The sequence below is a fragment of the Somniosus microcephalus genome, chromosome 10, assembly GCF_052327205.1.
Source record: "Somniosus microcephalus isolate GS21.2 chromosome 10, FLI_Smic_1.0, whole genome shotgun sequence".
NCBI lineage: Eukaryota > Metazoa > Chordata > Chondrichthyes > Squaliformes > Somniosidae > Somniosus > Somniosus microcephalus.
In genome coordinates, this window is record NC_140996.1 from 164,069,363 (window position 1) to 164,091,322 (window position 21,960).

Below are 21,960 nucleotides of genomic sequence, written 5' to 3' on the forward strand. Positions count from 1 at the left end.
GTACAGGTTACATACACTACAATTCCTCCCCTTTTAGCTTAACAGTGTACACCCCAATTTAAACATTAAATGGATAACATATATACAACTTTCACACAAAACTGTTCAAAGATTCAGTCTCTGAGGAGGCCTCCTGATCCGGGCCGGATAACGCCTTTCAGGGGTCTCTGGTTCTCGTTGCTGGGGTGACTCATCCATTTGATCTCCTATGGATTGAACATCATCATGTACGTTCGAGTCTGAGGTAGATGCTACAGGCTCAATAACTTCTTCAACTGGTGTCTCTGCCGTAGACATGGGGTCGACCCTTGTTCTCGATTCCACAAGTTGGTTAGCATGACGTCGTATTACATTCTCTCCAATGTCTACCGTGTACATCAAGGGTCCTTGTCGGGCACGAATTGTTCCGGATTGCCATTTATCATTCCTATAGTCCCTGGCCAACACTGGTTGTCCTATTTCGAAACTCCGAGTGGCCTTGTTATTTACGTGCTGGAATTGCTTGTTTTCGACTTCCCTTCGCACATTGGGTTTTAACAAATCCAACCGGGACCGCAACCTCCTGTTATAGAACATTATGGCAGGGCTTTGATTTGTCACTGCATGCGTGGTGTTTCGATATGCCATCAGGAAATTGTCCACCTTGTGTTGTAGTGGAATATGGTCTTCGCTCATGGCCTTTATCGCCTTTTTGAACGTTTGTACAAATCTCTCGGCCAACCCATTGGTAGCCGGATGATATGGGGCAGATGTATAGTGTTTCACCCCATTCTTTTTCATGAATTTCTGGAATTCTTCTGACACGAACTGTGGTCCGTTGTCTGAACATATTTGTTCCGGCAACCCATTCCTTGCAAATATGGTTCTTAGAACTGCGATCGTCTTTTCAGAGGTAGTGGTCGACATCTTAATCACTTCTGGCCATTTAGAATGTGCGTCTACCGCTATCAAAAACATGGAATCCATGAATGGACCTGCAAAGTCGATATGCACATGTTGCCATGGGGTTGAAGGCCATTCCCACGGATGCAGCGGTGCAATTGGAGGTGCGTTTTGAACTTTTTGGCACCCTGAGCAGCTTTTAGTCAGATCCTCTATTTGTTTGTCGATACCTGGCCACCACACATAAGCCCTAGCAAGGCTTTTCATCTTGACTCCCCCCAGATGACCTTCATGCAGTTCCTTCAGAACTCTCTCCCTTAATTTAGGAGGAATAATCACCCTTGTTCCATACATCAATGTTCCTTGACAGACGGACAGCTGTTCTCGTCTGGCTGAGAATGTTGGTAACAGTGGGTCGCCATGTGCTGGCCATCCCTTCACTGTCAAATCGTAGACCCGAGACAGTGTCGGGTCATTTCGGGTCTCTCTCTCAATACTCGCATTGGTGACTGGTAAGCATTCGATGGTGGTCGAGTGAAATATCTCGACAGGGTCAACTGCCGGTGCCTCTTCTGCTGTAGGTAGTGGCAGGCGCGACAGCCCATCAGCATTACCATGTTGCCTTGTACCTTTGAATTCGATATCATATTGATGTGCCCCTAGGAAAAGGGACCATCTCTGAAGCCTCTGCGCCGTCATAACCGGAACACCCTTCTTAGGGTTAAAAATGGAAACCAACAGCTGGTGATCTGTCAGCAGCGTAAACTTTTGGCCTTGCAGGTAATGGTTAAATTTCTTAACTCCCCACACGAGGCTGAGAGCCTCCCTATCTATCTGAGCATAGTTGCGCTCTGCGGAGGTCAATGATCTGGATGCAAACGCGACTGGCCTTTCCAAGCCATTTGGCAACTTATGTGAGAGCACTGCCCCGATACCATATGGAGAAGCATCACAAGCTAAGCAAATAGGCAGCGTTGGGTTAAAGTGAGCCAACACTTCCTTAGAGGTGATCAGTGCCTTGCTTTTTTGAAAAGCCTGCTTACAATCCTCGCTCCCCTTCCATGGTACTCCCATTTGCAAAAGAGTGTTCAGCGGGTGTAACGCCGTGGATAAATTTGGAAGAAACTTGTGGTAATAGTTAACCAACCCAAGGAACGACCTCAACTGGGATACATTTTCCGGAGCGGGAGCTTTCACAACAGCTTCGATCTTGTCAGGTGACTTATGGAGCCCCTCCTGGTCAATGACGTGGCCGCAGTACGAGATTCGCTTTTGAAAGAACCCACATTTCTGGCGATTAACTCTGAGTCCATATTCTGTCAATCTGGTGAGCACCTGCTCCAAATTCGCGAGGTGCTCCTTATCATCATCTCCTGTAATCAGAATGTCGTCCAGGTAGCATTGTGTGCCTGGAATTCCCTGCAATACCTGCTCCATGGCCCTTTGCCAAATCGCTGGAGCCGATGCCACTCCAAAAACCAGTCTATTATACCGATATAAGCCCTTATGTGTGTTGATTGTGAGATACTGGCGTGACGCTTCATCAACTTCCATCTGTAGGTACGCCTGCGCCAGGTCTATCTTGGTGAAGTGTTTCCCGCCAGACAGCGAAGATATCTTCAATCCGCGGAAGCGGATATTGCACCGTGTGAAGAACCGGATTAACAGTGATCTTGAAATCGCCACAGATGCGAACCTTCCCAGGTTCCCCCGGCTTGTTGCTCAACGGACGCTTTATGACGGGAACAATGGGTGTGGCCCATTTGCTCCAGTCCACCTTTGACAGTACTCCTGAACGTTCTAGCCCTTCCAGCTCTGCTTCCACAGCAGGTCGTATCGCATAAGGTACCGGTCTGGCTTTGAAAAATTTTGGGTTTGCATGTTCTTCAACCTTGATGTTTGCCGTAATTCCTTTCAGTGTTCCCAGTCCCTGTTGGAACACCTCCTTAGCATCGTCCAATATTTTGGACAGTCGTTTAGGTTTGACGTCGTCCTCTTTACAGGAATCTACAGTTAGTGCTTGTATGGAATGCCAGTCCACATTTATTCTCCGGATCCATTCCCGTCCCAGTAGTGGCGGACCTCCATCAGGTAACACATACAAGTCCATTTCCTGACTTTCTTTACCCTTGTAGACCACATTTACCTTTATCTTTCCGATGGGTTATACTCTTTGCCCCGTGTATGTTTTCAATACAATCTCCGTATCCCTCAGGGGAATGTGTGAGAATAACCTTTTGTAATCTTGCTTATTCATGACCGTCAATGCCGATCCAGTGTCCAATTCCATCTTCACTTGGACTCCTGCTATCCGAAGCATGACCCAGATAGTTTGGTGGTCTGCTGTGTTACCCACATTATGTATTTTTAGACAACCCAGTTCCTTACTGCTGGAGTCTGAATCCGTCTTCTGTTCATCCGAACTGTTCTCTGTCACCTTGTGTGCTTTTTTGTACTTCTCCTGCGGTGACTTTTTGCTGCTGGTCTTCTTTCCTGACCGGCATACTCTCGCTATGTGACCAAGTTTGCCACATTGCCTGCATTCTTTATCTTTGAACCAGCACTGGTTCTGGTCATGCGTTGTCCTTCCGCAACGATAGCACTTTACTGCGCCCAATGCCATTTCATTGGTGCTGAATTCCAATGGCCTTTGCTGCATTTCTGCAGTGCCTCGTGCTGCTGCCTCGTGCGATGCTGCAATGCTGAAAGCTTTGTCCAGCATAAGATCCTTTTCCTCTAGCAGTCGCTTCTGGGTTCCTTCCCTTAGGAGCCCACACACAAACTTATCTCTCAGTGCGTCTGCTAGTCCTGTACCGAACTGACAGTACTTTGATAACTTGCGCAGTTCGATTAAGAATTCAGCGTTGCTTTCCTTTTTAAGTTGAATTCTTTTGTAGAATTTAAATCGTTCCGCTATCAGCAGCGGCGTGGGGTTTAAATGCTCTTGCAGGATAGTAACAATATTCGCGAAACTCTTTCCTACCGGTTTATCTGGTGTTACAAGATTCCTTAATAACCCGTACGTCTTCACACCCATCGAGTTTAATAGGGTTAGTGCTTTCTTATCCACCGGTACCTCATTCGCTGTACAGTAAACTTCAACGCGTTCCACATAAGTGGCCCAATCTTCCACATCGCTATCAAAAGCAGTGATGTTACCCGTTTTTGGCATCCTTGTTGAGTTTCCTTTCCTTCGGATTATGATTATTATTTTATTTTATTTTTCAAAATGGCGGCTTCCCGCGCTTGGCGGCTTTTCCCGCGCTTGTCTTCTTCCCCCGCCGACTAAAAATGGCGATTACTGCGCTGTTGCCGTTCTCGCCTCCCAGCGGTCCTTTATTTTCCCCGATGCTGCTGCTCTTGTTCCCCGCCGCTCCCGCGGTCCTTGTGGACATAAACGCTTTTCTGGCTGCTGCGCGTCTCTGCCCCGATTGCAGTCCGGCCCCTGACACCGGCTGCGGTCGTGTTCTCCGCCCTTTTCGTCGTTTCCCTCCCCTTCTCTTACTGACAACTCGGCCGACTTCCCCCCCGTGCCGCTCGATCGGGCTTACCCGCCGCTGTCATCGAACGGATGTTCACTGATGTTATACTTCGTGGCCAGAACCCAACCCGGGTTCCCGATTGCCTCCCGTGCTATGCAGTGCCCAGCAGGATGTTGAGGGTGGATTCCTTGTTCGACGCCCGTTTCAGAGGCGAAGCTTCCTTTGATGCAACTGCCGCTAGGTAAGATCAGACTCGTCGCCACTGTTGAGTCTGTGCTTTCAAATGTAGTTATGCTGAATAACTGGACACAGACTACAGAAATACTTAAACAGGTCTTTAGTAACTGAGGGTCAGGGCTGAACTGGAATACACTTTGCTCCACAGGGTTTATATACCGGTGTGGTCACCACCGGTACTACAATGTACAGGAGCCATCAAAAAGTAGTCCATCACCTTAAGGTATCCTCTTAAGGTGGTACAGGTTACATACACTACACAAATCAATATTGAAAAGAAGCAAAGTAACGATTACTATATAATTCAAATAATAATGCATTAAAACATTGCCCTTCCCTTCAAGAATGTGGATGCCTATCTTAATCATTTATTTCTAATTCCAATATTGTTGGAATTGATGTATCAAAATCATTCATATGTCCATAAATCATCAATTACCTGCTGATACCTTCAATAACCTTGGTATCTTGGACCAATTTTGCTCTAATCTGACAAGTGATAACATTGAGATGTCATTGTTGACCAATATGTCGAGGAAACAACTAGAGATCAGGCCATCTTAGATTGGGTATTATGTAATGAGAAAGGATTAATTAGCAATCTTGTTGTGCGAGGCCCCTTGGGGAGGAGCGATCATAATATGATAGAATTCTTCATTTAAATGGAAAGTGAAGTAGTTGACTCAGAGACTAGTGTCCTGAATTTAAATAAAGAAAACTACGATGGTATGAGGCACGAGTTGGCTAGGATGGATTGGGGAACATTACTTAAAGGGTTGACGGTGGATAGGCAATGGCAAACATTTGAAGATCGCATGGATGAACTATAGAATTTGTTCATCCCTGTTTGGCATAAAAATAAAACAAAAAGTTGACTCAACCGTGGTTAACAAGGGAAATTAGGGCTAGCATAAGACCCAAGGAGAGGACATATAATTTGGCCAGAAAAAGCAGAAAACCTGAGGATTGGGAGCAGTTTAGGATTCAGCAAAGGAGGACAAAGAGATTAATTAAGAGGGGGAAAATAGATGATGAGAGTAAGCTTGCAGAGAACATAAAAACTGACTGTAAAAGCTTCCATAGATATGTGAAGAGAAAAAGATTGGTGAAGTCAAGCATAGGTTCCTTGCAGTCAGAATCAGGGGAATTTATAATGGGGATCAAAGAAATGGCAGACCAATTAAATATGTACTTTGGTTCTGTCTTCACAAAGGAGGACACAAATAATATCCCAGAGATGTCAGGGAACATAGGGTCTAATGAGAGGGAGGAACTGAATGAAATCAATATTTGTAGGGAAATGGTGTTAGGGAAATTGACGGGATTGAAGGCCGATAAATCTAATCTGCTGGAGTTTTTGAGGATGTAACTGGTAGAATAGATAAGGGAGAACCAGTGGATGTGGTATATTTGGACTTTCAGAAGGTTTTCAATAAGGTCCCGCATAAGAGATTAGCGTGCAAAGTTAAAACACATGGGATTGGGGGTAAGGTACTGTCTTGGATAGAGAACTGGTTGGCAGACAGGAAGCAAAGAGTTGGAATAAACGGGTCTTTTTCCAAGTGGCAGGCAGTGACTAGTGGGGTACCGCAGGGATTGGTGCTAGGACCCCAGCTATTCACAATATATATTAATAATCTAGATGAGGGAACTAGATGTAATTTCTCCAAGTTTGCAGATGACACAAAGCTGGGTGGGCGTGTGTGCTGTGAGGAGGATGCAGAGAAATTCCAGTATGATTTGGACAGGTTGGGTGATTGGGCAGATGCATGGCAAATGCAGTATAATGTGGATAAATGCGAGGTTATCCACTTCGGTGGTAAAAACAGGAAGACAGATTATTATCTGAACGGCAATAGATTGGGAAAAGGGGAAGTGCAACGAGACCTGGGTGTTCTTGTGCACCAGTCGCTGAATGTAAGCATGCAGGTGCAGCAGGCGGTTAAGAAGGCAAATGGTATGTTGGCCTTCATAGCGAGAGGATTTGAGTACAGGAACAAGGATGTCTTGCTGCAGTTGTACAGGACCTTGGTGAGACCAAACCTTGAATATTATGTGCAGTTTTGATCACCTTATCTGAGGAAGGATGGTCTTGCGATGGAGAGAGTGCAGCGAAAATTCACCAGACTGATACCTGGGATGGCAGGAATGACGTATGAGGAGAGATTGGGTCGATTAGGCTTATATTCGCTAGAGTTTAGAAGAATGAGAGGGGACCTCATTGAAACTTATAACATTCTAACAGGACTAGACAGACTAGATGCAGGAAGGATGTTCCCGATGGCCGGGGAGTCCAGAACCAGGGGTCACAGTCTAAGGATAAGGGGTAAGCCATTTAGGACTGAAATGAGGAGGAATTTCTTCACCCAGAGATTGGTGAACCTGTGGAATTCTCTACCACAGAAGGCAGTTGAGGCCAATTCATTAAATATATTCAAGAAGGAGTTAGATATATTTCTTAAGGCTAAAGGGATCAAGGGATATGGGAGAAGGCAGGGACAGGGTACTGAATTTGGATGATCAGCCATGATCTCATTAAATGGCGGAACAGGCTCGAGGGGCCGAATGGCCTACTCCTGCTCCTATCTTCTATGTTTCTATGTTTCTATTGCGAAATAAAGTCTATTGACATCTTTATAAATGTGAAATCATTGACATTTATAAAAACAGCAACAGATTATTTTGTAAGTGGCAATATAAGACAGATGCCTGCTAATATGCAAATGATAAGAGTGACTCCACTGGCACAGTCAACATGCTGTTAGTCAGAGCAGCTGTTTCTCAATTCCTCTGGTAATTGCTGACGAGTTTAAATCCTAATCCCAGTGGGAGCAGTCAAAAATCTGTCTAATAATCCGTCACATTCTACAGGGGTCTCTGCATAATATACTGCTGTGGTCTTTTAACAATTAACTCTTTCTGAATCATTTCAATTCATAAAACTTGTTTAATACCCAGGAGTGCATATTTCTATATACAAAAGTATACAGCTTTTTTTTTAGCTTTTCTTGAACTAAGGCCAGTAGATTAATGCTCAGAATGAACTCAGTTTAATTTTAATTAAGACTGTGCAAATTCTGCACCCCATGATTCCAATTAGCAGATGGGCCATATTCCAATGTGGGAAAGAAAATATTTATTAATCATTAAATGAGGTAATTATCTGAGATGCAGAAACAGTATGAGAACTGTGTTGGTCACCTTTCTCCTGCAATTGTGAAACTAATGCATACATTTTAAAATTTGATGTACAGTATTCCCCATAATTGCTATTTTCATAAAATTTGCAGCAGTTTGTGAAATTACATTATTAGAATATGATGGAGCACCGACAGAGTGGTGAATCGGGAGTTTAGATCTAAAATCCTTCACAATGCTGAGGACTTAAAGTCAGCCACATTGCTGTGGGGAACCATCATGTGGAGGTCAGTTGCTTCTTCACAGTGGGGTAAAGCAAATTAGAGGAAGAGTCAAAGCTGGGTCATCCTTGTTCACCTGGGAGGTTAGATCAGAGAGGCATTGGTGGAGGCTTTAGAGCAGATGCCCTGCCCCCACATTTATCTTATTAGTGATAAACCTGTAAATGAAATGGGAGGATTCAGGAAAGGGTAAATACAAAAGCAGTAAGTGAAATGTCAAGGCTGGAGAGCAGCATAAAGATTTGGGTAAAAATAAGTAGAGTGGCTCAGGAAGGGACAGAGAGCTTAACAAAGGTAATAGGGCATTAGAGAATAAGGTGACATCAGGGAAAAATAGAAAGAAAGTTAAAGCTAAAGGCACTATATCTGAATGCACGAAGCATTTGCATCAAAATAGATGAATTAATAGCACAGATAGAAATAAATGAATTTGATCTAATAGCCATTATGGTTGCAGAGTGACAAACGTTGGGAACTAAATAGTCCAGGATACTTGACCTTTAGAAGAGATCGGCAAAATGGAAAAAGGTGGGCGGAGGGGGTGTAGCCCTGATAATAAACATTGGGATAAAGACAGTCAAGAAAAAGGAACTTAGCTCAGAAAATCAAGGGTAATCCAGTAATCATGGGGGACTTTCATTTTCATATAGGCTAGGCAAACCAAATTTGCAGTAATAGTGTGGTGGACGATTTCATGGAAAGCATTCAAGGGAGTTTTCTAGATCAGTATGTCGAAGAACCAACTAGAGAACATGTTATTTTAGATCTAGTATTGTGCAATGAGAAAGGGTTAATTAATAATCATGTAGTAAAGGAACCTCTGGAGAAGAGTGATCATAGAATTGTATATTGAGTTTGAGAGTGATTGAGTTAAGTACAAAACTAGGGTTTAAAAATGAACAAAGCAAACTACGTCGGTATGAGGGGTGAGTTGGCTAAGGTAGATTGGGAAACTAGACTAAAAGATATGATGGTAGATAAGCAATGGCAAACATTTAAAGAATGAATTCATAATTCGCAATCAATATGCATTCCCCTAGGAATAAAACCCGCACGGGATTAGTAGTCCAACTGTGGCTAACAAGAGAAGTTAAAGATTGTATTAGATTAAAGGAAGAGGCTTATAATGTTACCAAAAAGAGTAGTAAACCTGAGGATTGGGAGGATTTTAGAATTAAGCAAATGATGACCAATAAACTGATAAAGAAAAAGAGAATATTAGAGTAAACTATCAAGAGACATAAAAACCGATTGTAAAAGCTTCTATATATATGTAAAAAGGAAGAGATTAGCAAAAGTATGAAGGGATAATTACAGTCCTAGCCCTTTTGGGCAATCCCAGATTAGGCGTATTCCCCAGACATTCATCCTCAACTTTATTAGGGATAGCCGAATTCCATAAGACGCTTACATGGGTCTAACGGTTCAGGCTATCTCTGCCTAAAGGAAAGGAATGACTGAAGATGTTACGTCCTCCAGATAGTACTTTTAACAGTTGAACTAGACTGTAACCTTTCGGATATTATGAGGGTCCGGAATACCCCCCAGAACTTTGCAACTCCTTACAAAAGAGTGTAGAGAATTTGGGTTCGCGAGTTTATACAGAATTACTCTTTGAGACAATTCTAAAAATATATAGTTTTATTTAAGAGCCAACATTCAGTTAACAGCTGTTGAATTAGTCACAACATTAACAATTCAAAATACAGATAACTTACATTTCTTATTTTTCAGAGATCCTTATTCTCAAATCTTTACTTCGTTACACTTCTTATTTCTTACTTATTTCTAAATCCAGAATATCCACCAAAATCAATTACTTTGACTTCCCGAGACTCATAATTAAAGACTTACAGAGATGTCTCTGAAGAGTTGAGAAACGCTTTGCCCGTTCAGCGAGATCTGCCTTTCTGTTGAAAAGGTCTATGTTTTATACACTTTTTGCATTGGTTTCTTCTTTGATATTCTCTGCTGATGTCAGCTAATTGTCTTTATTGGTATCTCTTTTGAATGCTTTCTATTCTTACTGTCAATTCAACTATTGCATGCGTAATTATTTCTCTACCTTTAGGTGTTCCAAAAACCATCATAAAAACAATGACAGCAATGCTTTCTGTTTGATGCCATTCTTATCGAAGATTCTTCATTCAATTCTTAATATTGGCTTTACTGGTTTTTAGCAGACATTGTGACTCCATGCTGCTCCAAATTTAATACAAACACAATGTAATTGCTTGGTGCATCTATTGAAGTTATATCTTCAAAGTCTCCTTGTTGGTATCATATTTACTATGTCTATATTAAAGACACTTTGACCAGAGTGTTTCATGCATTTCTAGCTATCTCAATTGGTTGCATATTTAATCCTGTCTTCCAAGTTTAACATAAAAACTATTTGACCAGCAGGTGTTTCTTTTACTTGATGTCATGTTTTCAAAGGCACATGCCTCTTTTAATGTTTGTGTTTCTATTTTACGTGTTAGCTCTTAACACTTTAAACTGGGTCTTCTCATTGTGTTACCTCCAAACTCTAGACCTTTCGGAAGCGCCAATGGTTTGCTTCAATTTTTCATTGTTTTAGAATTTTTAACTAATTCCCATTTCAAAGCTTGTTTACAACTTTGTTATCAACTGATCTTTATCTCAGAAGCCTGTTCTCTGTTTTTAAACCCAGTATATCATGGATTAATAATATCAGTATTCTGTTCATATTATGGTGTATCTTTCTGAAATATGGCGTATTCCCTCACACCCCCTCCTTGACCAATAGAGGAGCTAATAACATCAGGGCAGAGTTCAGTCAATGATCCTCATGAGGTTACAATAGCATATTAAGTTCACGAGATGTGCTACATGAAAATTCCTTTTAAGTCATCCTAGGACAATGTTTTGTCTTATTTTAAATTGTGCACAATTTAAAATGATGATAAGTACATAGTCATGCTATGAGCGAAACAACAATGTCCTTAGAATGTCCAATCGGTAGATGTACGTTCCATAGAGATGTGTTATTCATACGAGTCAAGAAAGCGTCAGTGGAATCTAGTTGAAGCTTTACACGCTGTTCCTTCAATCCGGTGTGTGTACCGATGCGTGTTGTGGTAAAGGCCTTGCGATGCACTTAGTTGCTTCCTTTTATTATCCGCAGTGTCTTCCTCCTTCACTGAAGTAACTCGTTGATTTTTCCTTGTTTCGGTTGTTGCTTTTCGCAAATCCAATTCCTGATGCGTTGCCAAGCAACATGTAGAAGAGCCGATGACATCTTCTGACTTCCCACCGTCAGTAATTCGATCGCATCCATTTCCTGTATCGAATTCCAAGCTGGGTCTTTAAAGACAAGTATACGACTGCACCTTGTATTGTTCCTCATTTTCGGTATCCTTCAGGACATCTTTTGATATTGTCTATGGAGACATTTTTTTAAATATACTTGCCATTCAGCTGGTTAATATGTATTTGAACTGTTCTTTCGTTAATAACAGACTGTATTTGAACAGGATTTTTCCACTTCAGTCTTAAACCAGGTTTCTGCTCGAACTTCTTTTCCTGTACCCATCTCCTGCTATGGGTTGCCATACTTTATTTGTCAATTTTTTCTGCCTATTTGTTTCCCTTATCCTCTGATCAATTCGATGAATCTCCTTTGTTACTTCTTTTTTTATCTAACTGTCGCTGTCGGGTCAAGGACTCAGAGTGTGTAGAGGCAATAAAAGAACTATGGGTAAGCAGTGACGTAATAAAACTCACTACGCACTTGGTTTGAGCATAAAGCAAGGCTTTAATCAACTTGTTTCAGAACATGGAGGTCTAGTTGTACTTCACTAGTTCCTTGTCTTACAAAATGTCCCTGGAAAGCTGGGGCCGACGCCCGAGTATTTATACTCCTTGAATGGCGCCACCAGCTGGCCGTCCAGCGTTATTTCACGAGTAGTTTCTTGATGATGAGATTTATAACATTCTTCCTGCCTAAAAGATTTTGAAGTCCAATGACTTTCTCTTAGCGGATCAGGCGGACCACGAATAGCTGCAGTCTTTTAGATTTTTGTTTATGGCTAGAAGGCATGTCTCCCTGGACTGTGTCTTGGTCCCTGGGCCGCTTGATCTGTACCGGTGGATCGACAGGGCCCGTGTTGCTCTGATCGACCCGAGGGAGGCTGGGGAGATCGTGACTCCGGGTGCGGGTCCCCACAGGCACAGAGCTGGTTCATCCTGTTGGATAGCTGGGTATTGACCGGCGTCCTGGCCTTGGGTGGCCATCCCACGGGGAGCGCTCGGCTCCCCGAGTGGATCCGGTGGGGCAGCTGGCAGATCACTTGATGCCCCAGGTAGGGCGTCATCTTCGGGGAGCGCAGAGTGTCGGCATCAACCTCATGGGTCCCTCTATCGGTTGGGTCCGTGGAACAGGCCAGACAGGGAGCCAGGTCCTGGAGCAAAACGGTGGTCTCCCGGCCATCCGGGTATCGCACGTGCGCGTACGTGGGGTTGACGTCCATTAGTTCTACCTCGTCGATGAGAGGATCGGTTTTAGGTGATCGGACGGAGCAACACGGGGCCAGGAGCTGCCAACCATGATGGTATAGACGTCCCATGGGTGGAGCGACACTGGAAGCTGAAGAATCACTTGTGAGGTGTGACATTGGTAGATGTAGAAAGGAGAGAACTGATGGAATGCAACACATCAGGGAGCATAGATTCTCACTGCTGGTCTGGTAGGTTGCGTGACCTCAGCGCAAGACGCACAGCGTTCCAAATGATAGCGTTGTATCTCTCAACCTGTCCGTTACCGATGGGATGGTATGGTGTCATTTTACTTGAGGCGATTCCCCGTTGGGAGAGATAACTTTTGAGTTCGCTTGACATGAAGGAGGGACCCCGATCAGAGTGGATGAAATTGGCTGTACCACAAAGGGAAAAGGCTTGATCAAGGCATTTGATCACTGTGGAAGTAAACATGTTGGGACAGGGGAAAGCAAAGGGAAAGCATGAATATTCATCCACCATAGTCAGTAAGTAGGTGTTTCCCGTTGAGGAGGGCAATGGCCCTTTAAAGTCAATGCTGAGTCGCTGCATAGGCTGCATAGCGTGTATGAGCGAGCCATCCGATGGATGGAAGAATTGCGGTTTTAATTCCGCACAAATTCTACAGGAGGAGCACGTTCTTTTCACATCTTCCGTAGAAAATGGGAGATTTTTAGATCACACAAAGTGCAACATACGGGTAACGCCAGGATGGCATAAGTCAGTATGAAGATCCGCCAGAGTCGAAGTGGACATAGAAGAGCGGAATGCCCGCGTGAGGGTATCCAGGGCCACATTCTCTTTGCCAGGTCAATAATGTATGGTGTATCCAAAGGTGGCCAATTCCATCCTCCAGAGTTGTATTTTGTTATTCTTGATCTTAGTGCATTTCCAGTTATCCAGCATAAAGGCCATGGAGCGCTGATCGGTTATAAGTGTGAAATGGCGACGAGCGAGAAAATGACTCCATTTACGTACCACTTTGATGATGGCCGTAGCCTCCTTCTCGACAGGAGGATAATGGAGCTCGCTACCCTGCAAAGTTCTGGGCAGAAATGCAACAGGTCGACCACCTTGATTCAAGGTAGCAGAGATCGCCACATCCGATGCCTCGCACTCGACCACAAAAGGAAGATTTTCATCAATTGAACGAAGCATGGCTTTTTCCAGTTGTCGCTTGAGGAGGTTGAAAGCTGAAATAGCCGTTGCCTCTAATGGAAATGACTTTGCGTGAAGCAGGGGCTGGATCTTGTCAGAGAAATGGGGTATCCATTTCGCATAATAGGCGAACATGCCGAGTGCCCGACGAAGAGAGCTGAGATTCGTAGGGGGAGGGAGCTCCTGAAGTGGACGAAGTCGCTCCAGATCCGGTTTGATGACATCATTGCACACCCAGTAGCCAAGGATGTTGACTGATGGTACTGATTTCACAAATTTGGACTCATTTAAGGTTGAGTTGCAACGACAGAGAACGTCACAAAATTTCTGGAGGTTGGCATCATGCTCCTTCTGGTCATGACCAGCAATGGTGATATTATTCAGATATGGAAAAGTGTCCGTTAAGTTCTCCTGTTTGACTAGGCTATCCATTGCCTGTTGAAAGACGGCCACCCCAAATGGAAGGGGACAAAACTGGTAAAGCCGACCATTGGCCTCAAAGGCCGTATACTTCTTGTCAGAGTCCTTTAGCGGCACTTGATGACATGTGCTCTTTAAATCAAAAGTTGAAAATACTTTGTAGTTGGCACTGAGCCGGGTGGAGAAATAAGTGCGGCCATTGAGAATAAGGTCGACAAGACAAAAGCCAGAAGAATTGGTGGTCAGTGTCGTCAGAGCCATTGCAATTTCCCTATCCGAGGGGTAAATACGCAGCTTTAACTTACTGACAGCCCGCTCACTAATGAAGCTGTCAGAGCTGCATGAGTCGATTAGTGCACTCAAAATGTGTCCATTTACCAAAACCTTCGTGGCTGCATGGGGCAGACTTTGGGGAAAAACAGCTGTGATGGGAGGAGGGGCAGTTTTACTCTTGACAGCTGTAACCTTAGTAGTGGTTCTTGGCGGAGGAGCAGTTTTATAGATTGCAGCTGTAATCTTAGTAGTGGCTCTTGGAGGAGGAGCAGTTTTATAGATTGCAGCTGTAACCTTAGTTGTGGCTCTTGGAGGAGGAGCAGTTTTATAGATAGTAACTGCAAAACTAACAGGAGCTCTCGACCGGTATACCTTAGAAAAGTGGCCTTTCTTACTAACAGCAGCTCTTGACTGGCATACTTTAGAAAAGTGACCTTTCTTGCTGCAATGATTGCAGGTCGCGTTACGAGCAGGACAAAATTTCCTATACTGGAACGCACCTCCACAGAAGAAACAATTCCTTCCAGATTGCCAAGGTGCCGCTAGGGTGGGGTCGTCATCAGTGTAGGTTTCTAGGATAGGGTTGCCATCAGCCGGGTTGGAGTTGTCATCCGTGAGGGCTTCCGCCTGAGGCCTATCGAAAGAGGCACTAAAAGTGATAGCAGCAGCCCGTGCACATGGTGAAAGATAGGTGTCTGCATTCCTCTTTGCTAACTCCAGAGAAAATGCCTGGTCATAGGCAGCCTGTAACTTGAGGGTTTTATTCTCCAACAGACGCTGACGTATGAAGGGAGACGCAATCCCATTAATAAAGGAATCACGAATTAACTCCTCCTGGTACTGCTCAGCTGTAACATCTTTAAGATTACAATCCTTGCTGAGCCTGCAAAGCTTCTGAAGGAATTCGTCAAGTGATTCCCCGGGTTGTTGTCGAGTTGTGGCCAGTAGATGCCGAGCAAAAATTTCATTTGGGGACTTGACATATAGCTGCTGTAGTATTTGGATAGCGGCGTCATAGTCTACACAGTCTTCGATATAATCAAACACATGATGGGATACATAATTAGCAAGCATTCATAACTCAACACTCCTCAAGGAAGTTGCTAAAGGTACGATACCAGTGTTTCCATACCTTAGCGGCTGTAAATGAATTTGGGTTCAGGTCGAGACGGGCGGGTCTGAGTAGTTTCTCCATGATGGATCGATTACTTGTCTGAGTTCCCTTCTATGGTTCGAGTCATAGCTGGCTGTTCCCGAATCACCCAAAGCGTGGAGTCGATATCAAGTTGATTAAATTGACGTAATAAAACTCACTATGCACTTGGTTTCAGCATAAAGCAAGGCTTTAATCAACTTGTTTCAGAACATGGAGGTCTAGTTGTACTTCACTAGTTCCTTGTCTTACAAAATGTCCCTGCCAAGCTGGGGCCGACGCCCAAGTATTTATACTCCTTGGACGGCGCCACCAGCTGGCCGTCCAGCGTTATTTCACGAGTGGTTTCTTGATGAATGATGAGATTTATAACAAGTAGTGTATGCATCTCAACCCCATACATCAGATAATATGGAGTTTCTTAGGGGACACTGTCCCTGATGCAGATGTGGGCACATTATTGAGTGATAGCTGTACTTCCGGAATGCTGGTGGTCCACTTATTTCCCTGATTCTCAACAGTTTGACCAATAACTTTATTACTTCCTGATTTTTTACAGTCCACCAGCCCCGCTGATTGCGGATGACGTGGCGTGCTGTGCTCTAACCCAATCCCCCTTTGTTTGCATTAGTCTTTTAAGACCTTACAGACAAAGGCTCTGCCTTTAACGGAGTGCAAGATTTTGGGTACACCAGCTACAGTAATTATATCAGAAATAGCCCTGGCGAGTGCGTTTTCGGAAACAGTTTACGAGAACATGTCTATATCCCAAAAATGGGGGAAGTGGTCAAATAAAGTCAATAAAGAATTTTCCCATTTGCTCATCAGCCTCCACAGGAGCCAATGGTGGTGGCTTAATTTAGTGATGACTTATTAGTCGAATAGCATGGTTCACAATTTGCCACCTATGTTTCACAGGCTTTAAGCATGCCTGGCCACCAATATAAGGGGGTCAATTTGCAGAATGTTATTCTGGCACTACAATGTGATTGACTTATGCCCTTGTGAGCTTCTTTTACAAGCTGTTCTCGTTTGTGGCTCGGGGGTACTTCTCGGTTTCCTTTGGGCAACTTAACTAGCACAATACCCGTAGGGGTTTCCGAGTAAAAGTACTTTGGTAGACATTCTGGTGGATTCTCTGTTATTGGGTCTAATAGCTGAATCCTTTCCTCATCCTGATTAGCTGCCCGTTCTACCCTAGTGATTACACTAACATTGGCAGGCCCCTCTCGAGGGGGTGTCATGCAGACCGAACGTTTTTGCTTGTTCATCTGTAAGGCTGTTTCCTTTTGAGTGTACTGTTCCAGTGGTGTGCCCGTTTATATGAATCACCTGACACTTCTTTTTCTCCATTCTCGAATGGAGAATACCTTCCCACAGTATGGGTTCAATAAAGTCTGCTTTCTTTAAAACATACCGTAAAGGGTACAGACAGTAATTCTTTTGGATATAAAGAATTAGGAATCTCGAAAATTGTCATTTATTTGATCATGAGTTTGCCACCTTAACCAGAATCCATGGTCCCCAGGAGCATAGGCTGCTCCAGGTCCTGCTATTCAGCCATGGTTGCCACCACCTTGTTGGGCACTGTTCATTCGGCCTCCCAATTGTGCTGGTGTGCACCTTATCATTAAGGAATTTATTGGATTTGGAGTATTTATTTGATTATCCCACAGGATATTCTGTATCCCCTGGTTCTGGGGATCAACATTAATCATGTCATGAGTTCTAACGGCTCCTTCGGCATCAAAGCCTTCTATTTCAAAAATTATCACTTGGTTTTGTGGAGGTACAGGGTTAGGATTATTTCCCCTAACAAAGCAATCGTTTAAATTTTCTAACAAAAAAACTTGGCCAATTCCGACAGGATTTGCCATTTCTTCAAGACCTAACCTCGGTTACGGTTTAATATTTCGTCAGGACCTAACCTCGCTTAGCATTCAATATGAACTTTATAAGAAGCTTCTAGACCTTGTTGTGTATGTGCCTTTAAGAGAAGAACTGATTCTATACTGCAGTACCGGCAGTGACCACCCCTGTATATAAAGCCATAGCAGGCTTCTGTATTTCAGTCTTGAATTACTCTCTGTTCAGTAAATACCTGTTTTATTGTTCTCCTGCAGTCTGAGTATTATTGATTCTCAGATACTACACTGGCGACGGGCAGGTTTGAACTCACCTGCAGTACTGCATCACCTCACGGGGATCTTTTCCCTGAAGAGAAGCTTCTTGGAGGTCGAAGTCAGAACGGCGGGCGTCGACCGCGGGCAACCGCCCAGGGATCCATCGGAGAGTTGCAGGGGAGGCTGTGGAGAGGTGGGCCTGGCTCCCCAGTCAAGGTGTTCCAGCAAGTCGTGCTGGTAGCAGGTAGTGCGCTGACCCTTTCGGACTGCGGCGTGCTTGGGCTCGATCGAGTGGCTCTGCAAAGGGGCCGTGCAGCGTCGTCGGGAGGAAAAGAGAGAGAGAGAGGGTGGAGCGCACAGGGTGCGGTCGGTGCTCAAGAACAGGGCAGTGTGGAGAGGATAGAACGCGGGGAAGGAAAAGTGAGACGCGCCGAAGCCGCGGGTTGCCGCCATTACCCTGTAGAATGCTAGGAGCAGCGTGGCAGCAAGGGGAAGAAGGAAAAGCGCGGGAGGCGCCATTTTATTCCATTGGGGAAGAAGGAAAAGCGTGGGAGGCGCCATTTTATTACATTGGGGAAGAAGAAAAAGCGCGGGAGGCACCATTTTAAATCACCCAAGATGCCGAAGAGTGGCAGTATCACTGCTTTCGACAACGAGGTAGAAGACTGGACCACGTATGTGGAAAGAATTGAAGTGTACTGCAATGCCAATGAGGTGGCCAGTGTAAAGAAGGCGTCGGTATTATTAAATTTGATGGGCGCGAGAACGTACGGCCTATTGCGGAATTTAATTACCCCAGCTAAACCAATGGAGAAAAGTTTTGAAGAGATTGTTAATATCTTACAGGAACACCTAAACCCTACACCGCTGCTGATAGCAGAAAGATTCAAGTTCCATAAAAGAAACCAGCACAAAGATGAGAACAATGCTGACTATCTTACGGAACTACGCAAGTTATCGAAGCACTGCCAGTTCGGAGCAAGACTGGCAGACACCTTATGGGATAAGTTTGTCTGCGGGCTCCAGAGTGAAGGAACCCAGAAACGACTACTTTCGGAAAAGGACCTGACGCTAGAACAGGCTTTCAGCGTGGCAGTATCCTACGAAGCAGCAGCATGGGGAGCTGCGGAAATACAACAGAAACCACAAGAATACAGCACTAACGAAATGGCGTATGGAGCAGAAAAGTGCTATCGCTGCGGCAGAACAACCCATGATCAGAAGGACTGCTGGTTTAAGGACAAAGTATGCAGACAATGCAGGAAAATGGGACATATAGCAAGAGTCTGCAGGTCGGGAAAGAAAACCAACACTACAAGAACTACTAAGGAAAAGTACAAGAAAGTAAAAAAAATGACAGACAGTAGTTCGGAAGATCAGGAGAGTGATAATGACTCCGGGAGCAGGAGACTAAGTTGTCTAAAGTTACACAACGTGATCGCAAAGGAGGATCACCGAACCATTTGGGTCACCCTCATGATAGCACGGTCCCAAATAAAGATGGAATTGGATACAGGATCAGCCCTAACTGTCATGAATCAACGAGACTATGAGCGGCTATTCTCACACATACCCTTGAAGGACACGTCCATTGTATTGAAGACATACACGGGGCAAAAAGTCTACCCCAGAGGAAAAATAAGGGTGCCAGTTGAATACAACGACAAGGAAGCACAGAAACTGTATCTATATATACTACCATGGGGCAGCACGGTGGCATAGTGGTTAGCACTGTTGCCTCACAGCGCCAGGGACCCGGGTTCAAATCCGGCCTCGGGCGACTGTCTGTGTGGAGTTTGCACATTCTCCCTGTGTTTGCGTGGGTTTCCTCCGGGTGCTCCAGTTTCCTCCCACAGTCCAAAGATGTGCGGGTTAGGTTGATTGGCCATGATAAAAATTGACCCTTAGTGTTAGGGGGGATTAAATACATGGGGTTACGGGGATAGGGCTTGGGTGGGATGGCTGTCGGTGTAGGGACCGGGTGCTAGGGTTTGGATGATCAGCCATGATCTCGTTGAATGGCGGAGCAGGCTCGAAGGGCCGAATGGCCTACTCCTGCTCCTATCTTCTATGTTTCTACCAGATGGAGGACCACCATTATTGGGACATGAATGGATCCGAAAAATACAATTCGATTGGCATTCCATTCAGGCGCTAACTGTGACTGATAAAAAGGATGATGACGTCACACCTGGACGACTGTCAAAAATTCTAACTGACGCGAAAGAGGTGTTCCAACAAGGACTTGGGACTCTAAAAGGAGTAACGGCAATGATAAAAATCGAAGATAACACAAACCCAAATTTTTTTAAGGCCAGACCGGTACCTTACGCGATCCGCCCAGCCGTTGAAGCAGAGCTGGAGAGTCTGGAGCGTTCGGGTGTGCTGTCCAAGGTGGACTGGAGCGAGTGGGCCACACCCATCGTTCCTGTAATGAAGAAATCATTGAGCAGCACGCCTGGGGAACCGAAGAAGGTTCGCATCCGTGGGGACTTCAAGGTAACTGTGAACCCAGTCCTGCACACAGTACAATATCCACTTCCACGGATAGAAGATATTTTCGCCTCACTATCTGGAAGGAAACGCTTTACAAAGATTGATCTGGCCCAAGCGTATCTACAAATGGAGGTGAAAGAAGCGTCTAGGAAATACCTCACGATAAACACACACAAAGGCCTTTACCAGTACAATCGACTGGTATTCGGGGTAGCATCAGCCCCGGCTATTTGGCAGAGGGCGATGGAACAAGTCCTGCAAGGGATCCCGGGGACCCAGTGTTATTTGGACGACATCCTGGTTATGGGCGAAAATGACAGTGAACACCTTGCCAACCTGGAGCAGGTGCTCACGAGATTACAGGAATATGGGCTACGAGCCAACCGCCCCAAATGCGAGTTCTTCAGGAGACAAATCTCGTATTGTGGCCACATGATTGATGAGGAAGGGTTGCATAAGTCACTGGACAAGACTGAGGCTGTAGTCAAGGCTCCAGCACCAGAAAATATGTCGCAACTGAGGTCGTTCCTCGGGTTGGTGAACTACTACCATAAGTTCTTGCCGAATTTATCTACAATTCTGCACCCACTGAACGCCCTACTGCACACTGGAGTAACATGGAAATGGAGTGATGAGTGTAAGCGTGCCCTTCAGAAATGTAAATGCCTAATCACTTCAAAAGAAGTATTTGCCCACTACAATCCAACACTACCGATTCGGTTAGCATGTGATGCGTCTCCCTACGGCATCGGAGCGGTGCTGTCACACAAATTCCCTGACGGTTCAGAGAGGCCAATAGCCTTTGCGTCGCGCTCGTTAACCTCAGCCGAGCGTAACTATGCCCAGATTGACAGGGATGCCCTCAGCCTGGTGTGGGGGGTGAAGAAGTTCAATCACTATCTACACGGGCAGAAATTCACCCTACTGACTGATCATCAGCCCCTGGTCTCCATTTTTAACCCAAAGAAGGGCGTTCCGGTGATGACGGCGCAACGGCTGCAAAGATGGTCACTTTTTCTAGGGGCACATCAGTACGACATAGAGTACAAGGGTACGAAACAGCATGGAAACGCTGATGGTCTGTCGCGCCTACCATTGCCTACGGTAGAGGAAGCACCTGCAGTGGACCCTGTTGAGATATTCCATGCGACCATAGTCGAATGTCCACCTGTTACAAACTCAAGTATAGAGAAGGAAACCCGAAATGACCTGACACTCTCTCGGGTCTATGATTTGACGGTGAAGGGATGGCCAGCACATGGCGACTCACTGTTGCAAGCATTCTCGCCAAGGAGAGTGCAGCTGTCAGTGTGCCGGGGGACCTTGATGTGTGGATCCCGAGTGGTAATTCCACCCAAGTTGAGAGATAGAGTGCTCAATGAGCTTCATGAGGGTCATCTGGGAGGGTTAAAAATGAAGAGCCTAGCCAGGGCGTTTGTGTGGTGGCCGGGAATCGATAAAGAAATCGAGGATATGACCAAGAGATGCACAGGATGCCAGAAGGTCCAAAACGCTCCACCACAGGCCCCACTACATCCATGGGAGTGGCCCTCATCTCCATGGCAATGGGTACACATTGATTTTGCTGGTCCATTTATGTTTGTCCTGACCGCAGAAGTAGCATTTCGGGCCCCGATGCATCACGGCAGTAGTGGGGCTCCTGGGTGGAGGCTGGGGCTCCGATGGTGCTGGGCTGGCCTGAGACCTGGGAGGTGAAGATGGCTTCCAAGATGGCGGCGCGCACGAGGCGGAGTGGGCCACGTGGCCTGGGGAACAGGATTCAGAGTTCCTCTGGGCCA